Genomic DNA, 18173 nt, shown 5'->3' on the forward strand with positions numbered 1-18173 from the left:
AGGTATCATTCTTCTATCATACCCTTCTAAGGTCAATCCAGTTTCCATGGAAAATATGTGTATTATTTTCTTATTTCTGTGTATTTATAGAACAGATGGTCTATCTACATTGCATAGAACCTGACCTGGGTAAACTCTGCTCTCACATATGGTTTTTCTGGGGCCTTGTTGATGTAACCATCAGGGTTTTTTTGCATGTGTATGTTTTCAAAGTGTCTGAGAAACAGCAAAAGATGAATTGTGACCCCCAAGAATATTTTTTCTATAGCATGATGCTAAATATGCATTTTGTGCCCTAGAGCAAGATAGGAGGTTATGTAAAAATATATAAAAATGTGTGTGCAGTGTGAGTAGCATTTAGCTGTGTTGGAAGATCAATGCATCGAGCATGTCTAAGAGCAGAAACATATGGAACAGCTCCTTAGAAAAGAAAAAAGTGGTAGTCAGCAAACCTTAGTAAAAACAGAACAGGGAACACAGCTGGCCTTCTTTCTGCTGCTTCGAGTTTCATGCATTGCAGGAAATACAAAAAAAAGACACACCCTCCTCTCTTCTAATAGAGGAACTTATGCTTTTTCTGCCTTTTGCTACTCTGTAGAAAAGGAATAAAGGAAGGGAAGGCATCTCAAAGACTTTCCTGTGATTTACATGCCCTACAGAGGCAGTATCTGACCTTTAATTTGGCTAGATGTGCATTGATTAGGACTGAATCTCATTAAGACACAATCTTCTGGGGGTGGTGCAAGAGAAAATATAATATTGATTAAAAAATAAAATAATCCTCCTCTCTCGCTCAGCCTCCTGACTGCCTTGGTTCATAATTAGCCTTCTCATCTAGCTTTCCTCCTACTTGTTATGTAGCTGTCAGTCTGACAGGAAGCCAGATCATAAGCATGCAATTAGAAATTTCAAATTAGCAGTCAAGCACAGACATGGGATGGATGAACCTGCATCATGCCCAGTATGTCATTTGACTGAAGTGTGATCGCAGTAATGTGAGTTAAAGATTTTTATTTCAGCATAAAAATATGAATGCTATTATGCTTATGCCACAGTTTAGTAATTGGATCACATTTTTCTTTTACAGGATGACCATGAGAATCAGCTGATATGCATCACCACAGATAAGGTAATTTTTGCCCTAAAATCTAAGACTGTAAAGATTATTTCATTGTGGGAATACTTTACAAAGAGATCATTAAAAGGCAACTTTGGCCAAAATCATCTCTGTGTCAGAGCTGTAGAAAGGAATTGAATCAGAAAGGACAGAATTTTCCTTTCCCTTCCTTTTCATGATCTTTTAGAAAGGTACAGTACCGTGATAAAGGTTCAGAAGTAATGAGACAACACCAGGCTATTCCCAAGCTAAATCTCGGCTTTCTAAAAAGCTACTGCAGCAGCAACAGTGTTTAAACGAGTTTAGATTAGCTTTGCTCAAGTTTTATTTGAGACTAGCAGCATCTGTTTTGGGATTTACAAGATTTTCAAGTTCTAATATAACAATTATCATTGTATTTACTCTGGTTCTAACTGAATTGTTGGCAATATTTTTTTGGGAAGGCTCTTTATAGATAAAAAACCAAAAACAAACAAGTAGCAGATATGGTATATTAGCAAGGTAATTTTCTTTCTGATTGAAGAATTAATTTGAGCTGACCTGTTAAAACAGCACTGGTTTACTGTTTGAGCTCTTCATAATGATCAGACACTGAGAAATGAGCCCAGAAAGCCACAGTAAGCAACTTCAGCTGTGTGTACCACCGAGTTCACTGAAGTGATGCTCTTCTGCTCTCTGCCAAGATCTGGGTAAAGCTCAATGTTCAATAAGTTTTATTTCTATTGACCATTTAATAGATTGCTGTGTTTCCGTGTTCATAACCCAGAGTTTCAAAGGAGTTGTTCGGTGTTATGTGGTCTTCCTAAAAGGTTTTAATCAAAGCCAGCAGCTCACCCTGGCTCATTCAGTAAAAGAAAAACAGCAATCCACCTTCGAGGAAAAGGTACTGGAGAAAAATCAGAAACTAAACTGATGGAGTCTGGGAGAGGAAATATGAGTTTCAGAGCTTCCACTGTGGCTTACACATTGCTTGGCCCTGTGAAAAAAGAAGAAAAAAACTTCTTCACAAAGCACTTGCAGAAATGTATTTTTTTCTCCCCATCCTCAGATCTTATACCATGGGGACTTCTGGTGCCAGGAAATTATAAACCCAAATAAAATTTTAGTAAAGAAAATAAATCATGGAGAAGCAAGATCTTACTATTACTTGATTAATAAAGTGTGATACATAGATTGAGAAGGAGTAGTAAGTTTAAAGGTCTTTAGAGAAAGACAATGAATGTATTACTTGGAGTTTCATTTTACCTGGTCTGGTATTAGAAGCACCCTGTTCTACCTATATCTTACTAAAATTCTGTTCAAATATTTGCAGTTATTACTCTGTTTTAAGCTTGTTTTCAAAAACACTTGAACTGATCTATGGCATTCTTTTAATTTAAATCAAAGAGGGCATTTCCTCTTTTACATTTTCCCCATCACCACAAGGGTTCAGGAGTCCTTTGTCTTCTGTGTGGCATTTCAAGAGAAGACCTTTGCCCCTAGGGTTTCTACTCCTGTCTTATACCGCAGACCATTTCTTCAGACCCGGGCATTTAGAAGAGATAATAGCTCTGGGTCTGAGGGTGCTACTCCCAGACCTTTTCTGTTCCTTTAGTCAAAATTGCTGTGTCTTTCTTAAAATTGTAGTAAAAAGAGACATCAGCTAGGATCCCCTTTGAGAAATAGATAATAAAATCCACTGTTAAATTCACATGAAAAAGTTCCCATAGATCATTCTATGCTCCAATTAACAATGTTCTTAGCATGTCATTAGAATAAAATTTTTAACTTTGAGCTTAGTGTATAACTTTCTTTAGAAAAATTAGCAAAGAATAAAAACCCTTGTCATTTCTTTTCCTCCTACTCTCACTTAGATCCAGAAAAACTGGAGCACCAACTTTAACAGGTATGAACAGAACGCAGTACACAACATTGCAAATACTTTCTGGGAAAGTCCAATAGAAAAATACACACCAGTAAGATCTGAGAAAAGAAAAATGTAGGTGAATGTATTCTTAGTGCTGAGGAGCTAATTAATAAAATAGTTATTTGGTTTCTGTGCAAAGGGTGACACAAATACTAAAAAAAAATGTGAAAAAGTCAACTTCTGTATGTCATAGTTGAATGCTGAGAATGAGAGTTTAAAAAAGTAGAAATTCCATTTCTTGCAAGGAGAATATGCATTAAATTTAGTAAGCAGAAACATTACCCTAAGGAGAGATTGAAACTCCAAAATGAGTTACATATCAAACACAAACTAATGCCTTATGCTAGATTTTTTTTTTAAGCAGAAGCGAGGAAAAAAAAAAAACCTCCAACATCAAAGAAAGAAGAAAATGCTGATCTTAACACACAAGTTTAATTATTTTTGAATACTGTATTCATAGTTTGCAGGACCAGCCAAAACAGGAAAGTCCTCCCTCTCTCCTTCATATTGTTTTTGATTGTTTGTTTTTATGAGGTGCTTAAAAGTGTTCCACAGAGTTCCTATTTATTGTATGCAGTAATTTTGAATCAAACATGTTTCCATATTCAGAAATGCTGATGGGCTGAAGTCTTTTACAAGAAAAGGTAAGATACACAATATGAGATTTTGGTAGTTAAATTATTTCAAGAAAGAGTGTGTGCTAGTCAAATAATTTGACTACTGCTCTAAATATAGACATATATATCCTTATCCATAGATATATATGAAAAAATATTTGAATTTGGTGTTCCTGGCACTAGCTTGGGTTTACATAGGACACCTCCTCACAGACTTGATTACCATCTCTAGTAATTTGTCAGCTTTTCAAACCTTTTAATTTAAAATTGTTTAGGTGCCAGCATCCTAGGTGGCTGATGTAGTTTTACCACTGTCTGAAACATCACTAGCAGCAGCTCCTGCTTTTGCAGGACTGATATCCTGCATCTCTGTGGTTCCCTGGACATACCCTCTTTTTCTGACCAGCAGTATTTTCTGACTGCATTTCAGTGTTTCACCTGTGACCCTTCTCCTTATTGTCTGGGGTACCAACAAGCAGAGAACACAGTGAGCAGGGATGGCAAGGTGGGACCAGAAGGGAAGGTCTGATGCCCAGAGATTGTGTGTGTCACTGCCACAGCTGGTGAGACACTAGTGTTGGACACAGCAGGGACAAATTTGCAGGGCCAGTTTAAATGAGAGCTCCTGACACATCCTCCCAGTCCCCAATGCCTGGTGCAACTCCCTGAGGCTGGGACACAAGCCACCTTCCCTGGGGGAGGGACACTGCCTGAAACACCGAGTCACCAGCTGGAGGAGGTGTAGGAGGAAGTGAGCAAACTGTACACCATCAAGAAGGGATGGGCATGGAATTGAGGGATCCTTTGGCAGAACCTGAACCCCAGATTGTGTGTAAGGAGCACCAGGTAGAAGCTGGTCCTGAGCAAGTCGAGGATACAGGATGCCAGGAAGCAGAAAGCAACAAGCTTGAAACTTTGCTGACAGAAGGAAAAGCTCTTTCCCCACTTTGCAGCTGTGCATTGACAGAGTAGATACAAAGCACTGACAAAAGAGAAGGAGGAACAAGTTTTTTTCACAGCAGACTGGGGAGATATCTGAACTTTGACCTGGATTTGGATCAGATATTTTGAAAAAAGGTCTTCTAACACTAATTGTTCTAATTGTTTTATTAATTCTAATCAATGATTCTATGACACCAGTATCTTTGAAATTTTCAAACTGCAGTCACAGATCAATATCCAGAACAATTTGAAGGAAATGTATCCTACAAGCTGGATTTGACTGACTGCAGCAGTGCCAACATTCCTGAAAAATCTGGACTTGGTGTTTCCATACTGCATTGCCCACTTTTCTTCCAGCAATTATCACATGACTTCATCCATTCTTAGAGCTAAGAATTCCAATCTCATTTTCTGATGTTTCAGGACACATCTCATCATGCCAACTGCTCCCATTTTATGTTTAAGAACTATAAGCTTTTCTGTCATTTTAATACTGTGAGGTTGGAGCAATAAACATGTTGTTTCTAATTTTTATTATAAATGCTTCTTTTTTGTAGAACTAGTAGCTCTTTGCCAAGAGTGCTCTGAATCTTCTTTCATTGTGGGCCTTAAAACCAGTTAAATTATTGGAATTATCTGTGCATCTTTAATATTATGGCCTCAATCACTGATGTTCATTCAGATACCATGAGGAACATCTAATAAGAAGGAACAATTCGCCTTTTCTTTCACCTGTGGAATAGTCTAATTTTGGAATATATTAAAGCAATTTGAGTACATTAAATAGTAAAAGTCTCCATAATTAAAAATGAGTTTTTACTTCTTGCCATACCCAAGATTCTTTGAGAATTCCTCCACAGGAGGTATAGTAGCTTTTGTCTTTTTCCCATCTGAAGCTGTACATCACATATCCCCAGAGATCTTCTTTGTACTACCAGAAAATGAGAAGGAAAATAAAGACATCTGGTTTATCGGGTCTGGGATTTGCCAGTTGGCCTATGAATCATCTGTTCTGGGAATGGTATCAATCCATCTTTTTTGATACTCTAATAGTTTATACCTGTTCAAATATAGTCTTTGGAGAATTTAATCCTTATTTATCATGACAAGAATTCAGAATATATGTGAAAACAATCAACTACTTTAAGGAACTAAACTTCTATTTTAACTTCATTGTTCCTATTGAGTTTATTTATCTATTTGCTATTATGCAAATATTTTGTAACTACCAAAATATGCATTTAAAATACTATGAATACTTTTTTTTTTAGGAAAAATTGCATACAAATAAGCAAAAAATGGAAATGAACAAGAATGTTGCAATGAGTGAAATTATTTTTTTGAAATTTTTGAAATTTCTGTTAAACTGATACGTTTGCACAAAATATTTTTATTTCTCATAAGCTGTATTTTAAAACAGAGTACTATTCAACTTCAGAGTTTCAATTAACTGAAATAGTAAATTTTTTAAGGTTTAAACATTTTAGTTACTTTTTACTAAAAATGGAAATATTTGGAGATATTTTTTTGCCTGAAATAGACACTTCACATACTTTCATTAAACACATATCCCTGCTACTGAAATCAGACCATTTGCCTTGTAAACAACATATTTGCAAGGAAATGAACAGATTTTTTATTTAAAGCAACATATTTTTGGTAATTCCAACAACTTTTATCCAGTCCCAATTAGCTTTCAAAACCAATGCACTCCAATTTATATCAGGATTCTTTTTATCGTGTTATTCCTTTTTCAGTCTGATATATTCAACTAAACCAGTAGATATCATATGTAGAAATAAATAATTTCCCATCAAAACCAGTGAAAGTTAAATTTATTGAATTCCTTTTAGCAAAATCTTTAAGTTAAAAAAGTCAGCTGAAGTTTTACATGTCTTAGAGTTACATGACTTTCGGAAGACCTTAAGTCATTTAAATTAACCCATATTTACTAGTTGTAATAGCCATATTAATAGTTCTCAAAAACATACACTGAAGAGTGGAATGGGAAAGAACTATCCTATTTAATGTCAAAAAAAAACCAAAAAACAAGCCCAAACAAACAAAAGAATGAAAGATAATTTAGTATTTTTCCCCTTTTCATTGTAGAATTGTTAGATACCTTGAAATTGGCCATTAAAATAGGCAGGTAATAAGCATCATTCAGCTCACACAGAGGAAGGAACAAGAGTTTTCCAAGCAGCTACTTGGTTACTGCTGGCAGTAGTCTGAGTGTGTTGCTTTCTAAACCACAGACTAATGATACAAGAAAATTCAGATCCAAAGGATCTTCTGAAAGTCTCCAGCCTGGCTGGAATCTGACTTCTTGCTCAGTACACCACTCTTTGTCTGGCCAACCTGTGCTGATGCTCAGCTTCCCTCGAGGGGAAAAGGTTCTCCTCATGGGCTCAGTGTGCCTCTCACACTTCTGGTCATGTCCATTGTCCTTTTTCCTCCTAATCTGCTCAACTGAGAAGAGCCCAGCTTCATCTCCTTGATGATCAGTGATGTTTGTTTAGACACTATTATGTCTATCCTGAGGTATCACTGCTCCAGACTGAAAAGTTCTGCCTCCTCCAAGCCTCTCCTCATAGGGCAAGTGCTCCAAACCTCTAATTTTGGCTTGATTCTCTGCTTTGCCTCTCTTAACTAAGCCTGCAAGAGGCTCACCCACTTTCCATACTGCGCAGATTCAGATGCAAAGCTAGAACACTGAATATATGTGGCTTCTACAAGCAATAGCTTTAAACCAGCCAAAATTATATACAGAGCTTTCTGGGCAAGAGATGAGGAATATTTAGGGAAAAAAACCCAACTTTATTTAATGCCTGGAGGACTTAGATAAATAAAATGAGTGCTTATACACTACTCATTCACTCAGGTTTTCCGATTGACGTACAGACTGACAATTGGCCGCACAAGGATAATTCATTGTTAACATATTTTTTTAGTTTCTGTTCTTGTTTTTACATTGCTGAAATATTTGTCTTTCCTCATCTTTAATATCATCACCTCTTCTTCCTTCCTCTCTCTGACCTCCTCCTCAATTGTTTTTAATGTTTTCCCCTGTTTTGTTTTGCACAATGTCACAACAGGATCCTACTCTCTTCCCTCCCTGCTGAAAATTCCATATCTACTCTGACAATGTTTCTTAATCTTCAGATTTTTGACATTTCTGCTCCAACCAGTCTCACATTTCATTCTCTGCAGCACCTTTTTTGTAGCTATATTTCTCACGGCTGCTATAAAATTTTGCCCTTTTTTTTTTTTCAGCAACATTTTTAATATATATTTATTTTGTTCTGTTGTATTTAGCTGAAGATGAGGAAGGTAATATAAAATAAATCTCTACTCCTTTGCACACCTTTGTAAGATAATTACTAGCATCCCTATTGCTAAACTAAGGAACTACCATTGTGTGACTTCCTCTCTGTGTTTTAAATTTTATAGATTTATATTTTGCATTCAAGTATTGCAATCTTCCTATGACTTTGATGTTTTTATCCCCAAAATTACCTGTCCTTAGTCCTTATAATTTATAGTTTTCTTATTTTTGTCCTGTAAACAGTTGAAGTGCTTGACTGCTGTAGGCTCCTTATGTACTGTATTCTGATTCTAATTCTAATTCTAATTCTAATTCTAATTCTAATTCTAATTCTAATTCTAATTCTAATTCTAACTCTATTCACACCTTTTAGCTACCTTCTTCAAACTGTGAAAATAAAAAATATATTCATATTTCTAATGAGTTATCTGCTGGTCATAACTCTCTTTCCAAGCTCTCCTTGTGTTGTTCTCTTGCACCTCTGGATTTTAAATTTATTGATCAATAGTAGGCTGTCAATGTAATTACATTCCTGAAGCACATTACATAACTACTTTATATATGAAAAGAGAACTAAAATGAAAATTAGTAGAGATATTCAAGTGAATATATTTATCTTATAAAGATTCAAGTGAATATTTATTTTATAGGGATATCTCAAGGTGGAAGAGATTATACAATCATTTAATATCTGTAGATATTTAAATTATTTTCACATTAGTCTGCTTTTCTTAACCAATTCACCAAGTGATGATTCAAATATAACTTTCCATGTTTTTCTGACATTTTCCTTTATAGATATTATAATTACAGTGATGATGAACAGTATTTTAAACGTCTTTGGCTACAGTGAAGACATTATTCTTGTCAATTATCATCTACATCTTGATCCTGCAAACACTTCAGCATGGCAGCAGCTCACCCCAAGTAGTCTGATTTTTATGCACATGAGCAGTTAATGTGAGTGAGATTTCCACTTTTCAGAGCCAAAAAGCAATTCTACCACCACCTGACCTCTTGCTTGATACAAGCTGAAGACCAAAGGCATTTGCATCAAGCAGATGCTTTTGCTGCAGGTGAGAAGGCTTAGAATGGTAGGTACCCATGCAGCTCACAGGCCTGCCCTGCATTTGTTACAAAGTCAAATTCTCCAGAACAGCTGTAGTGAGGACACTGGACAGTCATCACAGTCAGGTTTTACTAGCAGCAATACCTGCTACTACAGAAATATGCTGCTTGCTTCTGAAGACAGTCATGAACTACTTATGTGAGGCAGACTCTGAGACAACACAGTACACAGAAAAAAAAAAAAGTATTTTATTTTACTTAGATAAGTTTCAGTTTCCGGCCATTAGTTTCTGTTATTTTTATGGGTTTTGTTGGTTGAGGGTAATTTTTGGTAGATAGCCAGTATTTCTTTTCTAGCACCATTTCGTGGCATTTAGCATACCCAGATTTATTTAAAAGGGAATTAAATTAATCAGTGCACTTCTTGCTGTCATTCCTACTTTAAAAATATTTTTAATTTAGACTGATGCTGTCGCAAACTGCAGAATTAATTCACTGATATTACAAGATGGCCTTTCCTTATATGCTGGAGATCAAGAGTGGATCTTGGAATTATTTTCAGATATGGAAAAAGGCAGAAATTGAGAGCAGATTTTCTGGAGTTAAAAGTTCAGTGAATTCAGTGAACCACTGTGATATTTTATTTTAATTCCAGTTCTTTAACATAATCACAAAAAAGCCACTTTATATTTTCAGGATAACAGAAGAGTAATTAGTTTATGATCAACTTTTTCCCAGTTTAAGAAACCTGAGAAATAAAACTAAAATGTAACACATATTGAAATCCTTTCACCATGCATTTTACTGCTAAAGCTCATAGATAGAACTTCGTCTCCTTTCAGAAATAGCTGCATTTCTCTATAAATAAAACTATTTTATTAAACAACTGTAACTCAAGAAAGATATCAGTTAATCAAATGTGAGTACATTGACAACATCCATCAGAGACAGATTAGTTATCTGTAACAAAATTTACAGAAGCCCAAGATTTCTGGTCCATCACAATTACTAAAAGCTATTTTAACCTGTGAAAATGTAGGACTGTAAGATCTGTGCTCATAGGGGTGCCAAATGCGGGTAGTTCTGTCTGAATATTTTACAGGTGCTTATCTGTGGTTGTAAGACATATGTCAAAAGGACTGGCACGTAGAAATGGGATTGTTTCACCTGCATTTTCTCGTTGAAAATTCATAACAAATGTCAGTAGTGCTACAGCCTACAGTCACACAGCTTTTAATATTCCAGATCATGACCATGAAGACATACTCATGAGGAAAAAAAAAAAGAAGAAAAAAATAGAAGGTCTCATTTAAAATTCCTTCAGTGCAAGCTAAAATTTTAGAAATGAAAACCTGTCTTCTGTAAAATGCCATTAAGGAGCACAGATGCAGAGTGTAATATGGAAAGAGAGAAATACAATAAACTGTGACTTCACCAGAATGAGAAGGAACAATTTAATAACAAGGCTAATATCACACTTGCTCAGACATTTTCTCCCTCTTTTGTTTTCAGTTCCATTCATGAAAACCCATAACTGAAAATGTATAATGAAGGTTAACATTGACATAACCCATGACAGCCACAAAATTTTGAATAGTGAAGGGAATTGTGTTCACTGGGGAATGAGGGAAAATTGAGAAAGCTGGCAAAGTTTAACTGGAAATATTTTTACTAAAGGGCAAAGATTCTGAAATTACTTGCATTTGGTTACAAATATCTCCTTGCCTTTTGGATAGACGCCCCTGATCCAGGAGAAGTATAATAATCACTGACAATCTGTAAAGAGTCCCATATCCCCATCCCTGGAAGTGTTCAAGGCCAGGCTGGATGGGGTTTTGGGTAACCTGGCCTAGTGGAAGGTTCCCTGCCCATGGCAATGGGGTTGAAGCTAGATGATCTTTAAGATCTCTTCCAAATCAAACTATTTAATGACTGCATGATTCTTTTAGAGTATATTTGGAATTTTTGCATTTTCTATGGCATTAGAAGTCCTTAATCCTTAATCTCCTTCTCTTCTGAGGAGAGTAGCCTAATAGAGAATTAAAGTTGCATCAAACTGTTTGGCTTTTCTTAAATACATTTTATTTTTTAGGTTGGTTTTATTTTGACAACCTAGAAGAAAATCTGGCCAGCTTGTTGCAATTTACACTCATATTCTGATTTTTATCTGATTCCAAATCTGAACCAAATATTCAATTTTTTTTCTTCTCAGTGCAGCAAAAAAACCCACAAGTGAGAGTTTACTCCAAGCCCCTAATATATTCAAGTGATCCTGGCTATAACAGATCTTCTTAGGGAAGATTCTTCTTATCATCTGGAGTCAACAGACTTGTTTATTACTTTATTTATTTATTACTTTATTTATTTGTTTATTTATTACTTATACAGAAACTGATGATAATGTGCAAGTGACAATTATGATCTTGAAATATACAGATATATCTACATGGAAGTTTGAATAGATGACCTCCTGAGGTCCTTTCCCACCTTCTTATGATCTTAAAATTTTTAATTTTGGGGTTTTTTTTTGATATAAGAACATGCAGAGATGCTGTGTCACATTGCCAACATTTGCTTTCACTGAATGCTTTTTTTACTTATTTCTAGAAATGCCCAGTACCTTATGGGACTGTACCTTCTATCTCAAAATAATACCAATAAAACTCCTTCAAAACGCAACACTTTCCTTGATGACATTTTTCTCTCATTTATTAACGAGAAGAGCAACAGGTTCTGAGATCTGTGCCATGAAAGAAAAAATTCTCTTTATTATAGCAGTCCCTTTTGTTGAACTAGGATTCCCATCAGCTTACACTGGTGTGTTTATTGTTTCACAGTTAATTCTGAAGTGTTATACTTCAAAAAAAACGCAAAAGAGATTGAGAAATTTGCATTCTGCAGAGGGATTTATTTTCTATAATTTTCTTGACAGGATAGCTTTTTTGTTCTTCCATTCATTAGGAATAGCAGAAGTTTCAATTCCATTCATTAATATTATCAAAGCACTAAAAAGTAGGTGGCATCATATTTTTCCTATTTGTGATTCCGTCATTGGTATTTATTGTTAATGGCATAAGAATTTGGTGCTGTTTTCTGTCTGTATACTGTACAGCTACAATTCTGTTTAGTAGTGATTCTGATTTTCCTGGAACCTGAAAATCCAACGTGTTTTCTTTGCATTTACACATACAACTACTCTAACAAAGGGCATGTTGGACTGCTACTGAATCTAGCAGCACTGGTGCCATGTGATACCAGAGCCAAGGTGTTATCAGAAATTGATTCTCTCCTTTCAACCAAAAAAAAAGGAGGTTGTCTAGCCAATCAAAATGCACTTCTTGTAGGAGCTGAGATTCTCAGAACAGGTTACCATGTAAATCCCAACGAATGCAGGAATTTATACAAAATGATTGGAACTTTTTTTTTCAGACTGTCAGCACAAAGAGAAAGTTTGGAAGTTTCAGAAACATAGTCCTCTATATAAATAAAAAGATACCAAAAAACTATTTACAGACATGCCACCATCAGCAAATTTTCATTTACATGCAGAACACTTCAGCATCAAATGTATCAGCATTGTCATCTAAAGGCTTGGACGATTCTCCTACTTGCGGATGACTGATAAGAATAGTTCCAGTTTCCAGTTAAATCAATTACAAATCTCCTTCTAGCTTCTGTGGTATATGGATCATGCCCACAGTGCATCATGTCATGAAACTTTTATTATAATTCCATACCCTTTGTTAAGTTCAAATACACGCTTTACAAAAGTGCAAACTGCAGCAAAGTCTCAAACTTTGTCTTACTAAAAATTTTAACAAATACATTTATGTGCCCAACAGCTGCTCTAAACTGAGTAAAATCCAGTTTCATACAATAAAAACTACTGACACTCATGTTCAGGTCTCCTGAGTAAGAAACAAAAGTAAGTAAGTAGCTCTGTAACTGCTGATGTATCACTCAATTCTTAGTTGCAACATCTGTAAAAAATTGGTTGCACTGCAACTGTGCATGTAGAACAGATCTTTGTTTTAGTTTGCAAGATATCTGTATTACTATCAGATAGCTGTAACAACTAAATTAGTTCTTAAAAATGAGGATGAAGAAACACTGCTCCTTTGTGTCGCTTGTGAGTTTACCTTTCCAATACCTTGGGATTCTATAATAATGTGTAAAGTTCTTCCTGTCGTACTCTAGAATCAAGAAATAGGCAAGGTAACATATCTTGTAGAATTTCCATGGTTGTGGTAAAAATGTAGGAATTGTTTACAGGTAAATTAATTAATTCAATTCTATGTCATCAATTAGAAAAAATCTTTCTTGATCTTGTTAGCTTTGCTCTCAAATACAGTTGGTTGAAAAATCCTTGGTGAAACAGATTTGTTTCAAAAGTCAAGTCTGTTAAAAATGAAACTGACTAATTTTGACTAGATAAAATTTTAATCTGAGGAATGTTTAAAAGAAGCATTTAAGCTTTTCTGTTTTGTCATTAAAATACTGCCAGGACTTGGAGAGCACAGCAGCCTGTCACAAACACTGTTTAGGCCACAGAAGGACTTTGCCATGAGAGAAGCACACAATGGAGGGACAGGATGGTGTTAAATCCAGGCACGCTAGAGGTGAGGTCTGGCTGGCACATCCTGGTAACAATCCAGACAAAAATTCCCACTGGCAAACTGTGCAGGGAAGCAACTGTTCATACACATATCACAGTCAAAGAAAGATCACCCCAAGTTATGGGACAGAGGGCATCTGTGACCACAAGCTCATCATTGAACCACTTCCCCCCTGCAGTATGCCTCTGTGGGTAAGCCCCCACACTAGAGATAAGATAAACCTGGCACTATTTCCTGGATGTTACCTAGGGAAGGGAACAAACCTGGGGGAGAAGAATGTATTGCTTATAATGGACACAAGGAATGCAGAATTTAAGTCACAAGGAAAGGTAACTCAGCAACACTCATGTGTTGAAATCAGCTTTGTTTGCTAAAATGTATAAATAGGGAAAAATTTTGGATGACCTCAGGACCCCCATCATCGAGAAGCCCGGGGTGAAGAAAGACCAACAGGACACTGCTGGGTCCATGGATCATGGCTATCTTCTGCTTAATCTTTCTCTCCTCCATCTTTTATATTTCTTTCTCTCTCTCTTCATAAGATTAAATGTTAAATAAAATCTGTATTATTGACTTTGGAATATCATCTCATTTGCACCTTAATTCCAGCTGAAGGATCTCATTATCCACATCTTAACAAATCCAGACCAACTTTGGTATGTCGACATTTAATTTTTGCATTTAATTTTTATTGCTTAGTTGCATTTCAGCCTTTACAGCAATGTTTGACCATTTTTGTAACTATGTCTACAAAATATATATGTATATATTACACACATTGCATAGTACTACTATAATGTAGTCTGATACCTAATCAGAATAATTGACTTTATTGAAGTGCAAAAAAAAAAAATTTAAAAGTTCCACACTTTTTTGGAATCAAATTGCAGAGAAGTCTGCTAAGAAATTCATCTTATATAAAAACATCACATTCTTCCATTAAATAAAAATTCCAAATACCACATGTCTTGGTAGAGCTTCCATGAAACTCATTATGTGACTGAGTTCACAGCCTGGTTTCTGTGATTCTTTTAAGTGTAAAGTAATGCAAAGGATTTGACAAAATAAAACATTGTGCTTTCTTGAATGGACTGATATGATCTTAAGATACTAATAAATGAGATTACAAGCAGTCCAGAAAGCATAAGCATATGAGGAAGGATTAGGACCCAAAGAAAACACAATACCAATGGCTTTAAAATAACCAGTGAAGATGGTAATCTTCAGAAATATAGTAATTGAATTGTTAAGGCTGGAAAAGACTTGAAATTCTTGGAACTTTTTTTTGCTTTCAGTGGAAGCAAATACATCAGCTAAGAAAATAGAGTTTGTTTCGCAGGCAGCAGCAGTGTCATTTACTAGTATTGATGCAGCTCTTGCATTGCCCTGTACATTGCAAATCACAACTTGACAAAAATTTTAAGAGCTTCTTAAAAATTAGCTTTCTACCTATGTAAGTTTGTATTCATGAATGCCTAAAAACTGTTACACTGCCTTAAGTGTGCTACTGAAACACAAGTGTAGTTCCTCCAAAAGGAACCCCATTCATACTCTGCAAGCCTGCTCTGGGATATTACTCAAAGAAGAGTTAAGGGGAATGACAAGGAGATCCAGTTAAAACATGCACTCTTTTTTTGAATTAAAATGCTGCTGTAGGCACATCCTCTACTTCTGGGACGGGTACAAGCCAGACAAAACTCAGCAGTGATTTGCTACTGAGTTAAGGGTATGGTCAGGTCTTTTGTCTCTCAGCATATACATAGGAAGAGGGCTGAGTAGAAATGGGGAGTTAAGTTCAGATGCTACCAGAGAAAAAAACGATATCAGCTTTACTGCGTAGCTAATGCCCAGTTCCGAACGTATAGAAAGCTTTCTCTATTTCTCTCTGCTTGCTGAATCATTTACTGCTGAAATATGTTTCTGAGAGCTCAGCAGCATTGAGCATGGTGAGATAAGGCATGACAATGACAGACCATCTATCAGCAATTGATGGAGCAGTGAGCTGGCTGAATTCCAGCAATTCTGGGATTTTGGAATAGCCATGAGGTGTATCTGTCATACACCGCACTGGGATGAGAGAATTTGCTCAGTTTCTTCTGCAGTCTAAACCAGATAGATGTGGAACCCAGAAAAGCTTTAAGTTTATTTACACCAAGCATATAAAATATTAAAAAGCTTGGTTGTGTTAAGTAAAAAATAAATGCTAGTATTATTTTCCTCATGGCAGATCTTAATGTTTTGGCGTTTTTATGCTGCCCAACTCTTTAAAACTTCAACAGTCCATATGTAAATTTAGTGTATTTCTTTCCAGTTGTATCAGCAGGTATTGAAAACTTGCAGATCATTCACTGAAAGCTTGTTTCAGAGGAGATGGTTAGTTAAATATGGATTTTTTTTCGTGATCTGTAAAGAATGCATATTAACATTTTAAAATATACACAAAGTTTCAAGAATGTTGTACAAATATCTTCGCAAAGGCTGCACCATCTGGTAAGGACAACCATAATTTTCTTCTCTTTATTATCAATATATAGGCATAAATGTAATTAAAAAATGTAACTACATACATACACACATTTTAGAGAACACTTAATTGGTACAAAGATAAAAAGATTTTAGAAAAAGTTTGAGAGAAAGTTAATTAAATCTCTTCAGTTTATAGATATATTACTGGAGATGCTGATAAGAATTTGAATTATTCATAACCCAGAGTGGTCAGAGGTCAGCTCCAAATACCTGAAGGGATATCTACTCAAAGCAGATAGTTTTGGGGTGTGCACACTTCAGAATGACATTACCAAGAATCATATTTTTGAACTGTAAATTTTCTACATTTCAGAATGACATTACCAAGAATCATAGTTTTGAATTGTAAATTGTCTATGATACTATATTTGGTGTAGGAGAATCTGGAAGTTCCTCCTGAAGAAAAGGTTTAACTAGAATAAGAGGGAAAAAGTGGTGTTTCTGTCACTTTCACAGATAAAAGATCATGAAGACAGTCATAGAAAGGAAATCTTGGGGTGAAATTTCATAGCAAGATAGACAAGACGATATAGCAAAAGGTGCCAGTCTAGCTTTATGCCAGTCTAGCTTTAATATCAATATCCAGTGATATCCTAGGTAATCCTAATATGATCAACTATTTTTTTACTTTTTCCATTCAAATTTTCATTTAATTATTTGTTTTCTGAAAAACATTTATAAAATAAAAAAAAGCCCACCTTTGTCATGAGGCATTAATAAAATGCCTTGGAGAATTAATGTAAAAATCTAACTGTCCCAAAAGAACATTTTTATAATTTTACTGATAACATTTTGTTTTCTTGGTTCAGAATATTTTTTTTCAAACCCCATGTTTAATAAAACACATTTTGAAAGTTTAGGCTATAATGTTTTTCTATTAAAGTTGAATGAAAAATAGAATGTGTTGAAATTCTGATTATTTAAAGTAACTTTTTTTTTCTTCATGTATTTTTATATAATTAATCATTTCAGGTTTGCACTCAAGTAGTTTCTTTAGTCCTCAATATTTTCAGAGGACAATCATTTTTTAAATCTAGTTCAAGGTAGGTTTTAATTTTATAGGGACCTCCACCTCAAAGGATAAATTACAGTGTAGTAAGATTAGGGAGGCAAAGTTCTTCTCCCAAGGCACTACAACATAAACTGCTATGGTAGAAGGAGGCAAATGAGAAAAAGCTTCTGTGTTGCAGATGATGATGTCATGATAGTGAAAAAAACTTTTAGACACCTTTTAAAGAGACAGAAGCATGCCTAGGGTGTTTATTATGCAAAGAGTTGCAAGTTTGCTCTCTGAGGATGGCAGTGTTCACTCTGTATGGAAAGGAGAGGATCAGTTCTAATGGACACAGTGGAAATCCTTTACTTCCCTACCACAGTCTCCTGGTGAGGTCAAAAGGAGAACAGCCTGGTCAAAAGCTTAGCTCTGTGTCAGTTCATTCCTACTCTTAGTATGTATGCTTGTACTTCCTAATAATTCAAATTTCTGTTTAAAAAGAGTATATGATAAAATATGTCATACTACCCATTTCTTTAAACTTATTTGTTTATGGTCAGCTCAAGATTGTCCAACTTTCTGTCTTTTTGGATAAAAATCATGGCTTTTCTTCCTTGTATAACCAACCATGTTGCTTTATTCTGGTCAATAGAGTTATTCTAATTTACAATAATGAGTATTTATATCTAAAAAAACATTTTAACAAGAGCTCCACCCAAGTAAGGTGGATATTTATCTCACCTAACTGCCCACATCTAATTCTATTCATTTATATCCTTGAAGGTAGACCTAGGCTCCCTTTTTAAAGAACAGAAAAAAACCAATAACTTTTAGAATATAATACATCTAATTTGGGTTTCAATAACTGCCTTAAAGTGAGACAGATGTAGCAATATATGTAAGATAAGCCTAGGGAACCACCCTAGATAAAGACATCTACAGTGTATATGTCTTCTTTTGTTAGATTTCCTTCTTTTGTACATACAGAGCTACACAACAGAAATATTTGATATTCATGTAGCAAGGAACCTATTGGATATTTGCAAAAAGATAAAAATAAAT

The sequence above is a fragment of the Fringilla coelebs genome (assembly GCF_963513975.1).
Source record: "Fringilla coelebs genome assembly, chromosome: 2".
In the NCBI taxonomy this organism is placed as follows: domain Eukaryota; kingdom Metazoa; phylum Chordata; class Aves; order Passeriformes; family Fringillidae; genus Fringilla; species Fringilla coelebs.